Raw genomic sequence first — 4,183 nt, forward strand, 5'->3', positions numbered from 1 at the left:
TCCAAGACAAAGGCTTTCAAACTCTTGAGAGGATCTCACCATACCGCAAGCTTTGTTCTGGTTTTTATTTCAGGGTTTGGGGGAGGAACAGGAGGGTTTTACAAATTAAAAAAAAACAAACAAACAAAAAAATATACATAACATGCAATCACGCGTTCTTGTATGTATCATAAATTGCAAGGATTTCTTAAAAATATACAGAGAAGGTGAGAAAAGTGGTAGTAGTAATTGTGGTAGTAGGATAATAGCTTAAGTAATTAAAAATAATAATCATAATAATAATGTGAATTTGAAAAAGAAAAACGTAATGACTGTGTAAACCACATCTTCGTCAATGAATAATAATAATAATTTTTAAAAAACGAAACGAATCAAAATAGTTCGAAACCAAAAAAAAAAAAGAAAAAGAAGCCAATCACACTCAAATCATCCAATACACACAGAAATATGCATGTCTTGCAAAGACTAACAGTGCGTCAAAGTGGGATTAAAAACTTGAATGAGAAACATGGTGAAGCGGAACAAGTTGCTATGAGGGAGAACGCGACCCAAGGGACATGCATGACTCTCTTTTTCTTCTCTGTCTTTCTCTCTCTTTCTCCTCTCTATCTCGTGGCACTACACTTGTCCCCTCGTCTGTGTTCTAAGACTGTTACTCACTAGCACTCTCACTTAAAACCACACACACACACACACACACACACACACACACACACACACCCACACACACAGCACATTCGTCCCCCTTTTCAGCTTTTTCCTTCTACAAGTTGGAAAAAAAAAAAAAGCCTAATTGCCAAGCATCTTCAGGTCATTTTGTTTAGCTCTTTATTTCAATCTAAAGTGAGAAAGAAAAGCCCATTAAAAGTTTTCAAAAAATCTAACTATCGGATATACACGCTTCAAATAGCGCCGTCAACACACCATGATTTCAGAACGTTACTGTTTTCCTGAAGACCCTTGCTGTGTCCGTCTACCACACAGTAACAATTCTACCCACAGCCATGAATCTGATGTGGTGATGGAAAAATGTGACAGAAGCCCGGAGTGAAATCTTCCCTTGCTTAACATGAGAACAAATACCAATAGTGTCTCACTTGTATTATGGCGAACACCCCCCCCCCCCTCCCCGATCAAGTCACATACAGTGTATCCTCTCTATAATGACCTCCGTTATAACATTCTCTGGATAGCGACATGGCGCCCAGGTCCCTATTTTTGCCTTATATATCATTAGTAATTTTTTTGGTTGCGTCTCTATAAAGACAACTCTCTTTAACGATATTGATATTTTTTCTGGTACCGAAAACGTTCTAGAGAGCTGCACTGTATTTTATCTCCCTTCTGTCACCAAAGCCCAGGTCCACACTGACCCCCCCCCCACCGGTGGCCCAGACTAGACACAGCACAAAACACTCAGAGACCAAAGACCAATCCCCTTGATTCATCACAACGGAGAATTAAACATGAACACACTTACATCTAGTCAATACTTATCTCTACTAAAACCCTTTTACACCTCACGTTCCACATCTCGACAGGCCAGACATTCAACCCCAAAGCCAAACACTGCACATACACACACTCACACATGCATGTACACACACACACTACACAAACACACCCGAGGCACCAGACAAAAAGCAGTGCACCAAACACACAGTCACACAAAGCCATCTTGGCATCCTTCATACATGAGAGAGTTGGGGGGTGAGCATGGTCTGATAAGTGTCATGATATAAAAGCGACTTACAAGAAGTTGGGAGACAAAAGCTATTGATTATCACAGTTGGGGGACATTTGATTGAAGACGGGGGGGCGAGACACCATGGGGGGGCTAACAAAACAAAACAAAACAGGAAAACTCAATCCAGCAATAACTTCCATGGGTTTGTTTTTTTCTCTTCTTTTCCTCCGGCAGAAATTGCAATAGTCATGATAATAGTGGAGACATTACAGTACAAACAAGACCCCCAAAAACAAGTACGGTACATGTCGAGAAAGTGCTGAGAGATAGACAAAGTGAGTGCACCCGTGTGTTCCCACATACTACATGTACAATAAATGTCGTACAAAACTAACAAACCTTCAAAGGATAGATCATGCTTTCTGTCCGACTCACTCAAAAGTGATTCTCCTCAAAGATATTCCAAACAGAGGCACAAATGTTTTCCCCCATCTGCTTCATGAACTCGTTTACAAACAAATCTATCAATGACAAAAAAAAACAAAAAACAAAAACAAAAGCAACAAAACCTAAACAAGAACGAACCAACTGCTAAGTGCATGACTCCGTTGTATGCCAATAAGGAAAGAGGCAGAGGATAGAGTCCCACACTGAGCAGTCAAAACAACCAGAGACAAAAGAGAGAAGAGAAAGCAGGAGCAAAAAAAGAGAAATACATAGAAACCGGAAAAACTTTGACAACTTCATTCATTTTTTTTTCTTCATTTCTCCAGCTGAAAGCCTGATTTCAAAAGAAAAGGACCAACAAGCTAGATATTTGCATTCACAGGTTGTCCTCCATAGCAAAAACCTACTATTCAAAAACAAAAACAGATTGCATTAACGCGACTAGTATTCAGACTCGAGAAGTAGCTTGAGCGACTGAGTGATTGTTGAGACATTGAGACATAGACAGGGGAGAGCAAGGAATGCTCAGCACCCATACACCTCAAGACTAAAGGAAAAACAGCTCCAAATTAAAAGATTGCCAATATACAAAAACATGAACTCCCAAAAATCTCATATCGTTGGGAAAGAACCACAAAAATTACTCTTTTAGCCAAGGCCAGGAAAATTTGACAATATAAAGTCATCAAAACTAAGAAACATCAATTTAACTTTCACAAAATTATTCAGACTGACAAATCAGGACATGTGAAGACTTGAGGCCCGTCCTCTCTATGTACTGCTGGCAGAGGTATCACCAAGAAGTGCCATTCTCAAGTTCACATCAAACAGACAAGCTCAGAGTCCTTAGTCCTCTCCACACAAAAGAAATAAGGAGCAATGCTCAACGAGATGAGTATATGATTATGAGGCGGCATTGAGGGAAATGTTGAGATGAGGACTTTTTCATTATTTCTGACTAACAAACTGAAAAAAAAACCGAAGGGGGAAAAATAGATGGAATCATACAGTGACTATGCTCTGAATTAAAATATTCAGGAACACGCCGATTTCTTTTTAAAAATTTAAGTAATTTGAGCTGACATTCATGCTGTCAAATAAAAAAATATGCTGTACTCAGCTGTTGTTAAATACTTTACTGCTTCAATGGCGATGGCCTCTGCCTCGTAATTTGTACAAGAGTACCACAAGCATCAAATAGTTCTTCACATGTTTTGTCGGGATGTTCTATTCTTACTCCAAAGCCTGCATTTATAGTTCACTTGAAGGCTGACCCATCTGTGTAAATATGAATTGAGTCACTAGGGTAGGAGTCAATTGTCTTAAGAGCTGTTGTTTTCAGTTCTACTGGGTCACATTCCTTTTTCACTGTCTCCTTTATGAGAGAAGCTTTGATGTTGGCGTTCTTGATGTTGATGTTCGGGGGGAGTTCTGGTCTTAAGGGTTTCAGCATTTCTCTGTCACATGGAAGATAGTGTTTTTCTGCTAGTTCTGTGGCTGTGTCAAGTGCTGTTGTTACATATGAGCAAATACCACAGCTAATGAGAGCAAACTCTAGCGGAAATTCATGACACTGACTCAGGAAACAGCCCCGCTTCCACCACACAACCTACAAGGAACAAAAATGTACTCAGCCGTGCCACCAACAGACAGTAAGTACAGAGTAGTGGGCCAAATTTGAACCAGTACAAATCAAACACAGGAATTACTGTTACCCTAAAACTAAGACATTTTTTTTTGGTTTCTCTTTATATTCTACTGCATGTATACTACGCCTACCCTGAACAACAAGGAGGATAATTTCCACAGAACAATCCAGTGTTGGTGGTAGTGGTAGTGAAAAGAAATCGTTAGTCATCACAGTGCCTGTGATTTTGTCAAACTCCCGAGTCTTGGTAGGTAAGCCCTCAATCAGACCTTGACTGACACATAGATGCAAATCTCCAGCTTTGTGGTACCCCAAAAGATGAGGGGAGCAGACGGAGTAGTGGAGAAACACATCACTAAGCCCAACCACAACGTCCAACGTCATCTAAGGTCACATGCCAT

This window comes from Aplysia californica, unplaced genomic scaffold (genome assembly GCF_000002075.1).
Source record: "Aplysia californica isolate F4 #8 unplaced genomic scaffold, AplCal3.0 scaffold00202, whole genome shotgun sequence".
In the NCBI taxonomy this organism is placed as follows: domain Eukaryota; kingdom Metazoa; phylum Mollusca; class Gastropoda; order Aplysiida; family Aplysiidae; genus Aplysia; species Aplysia californica.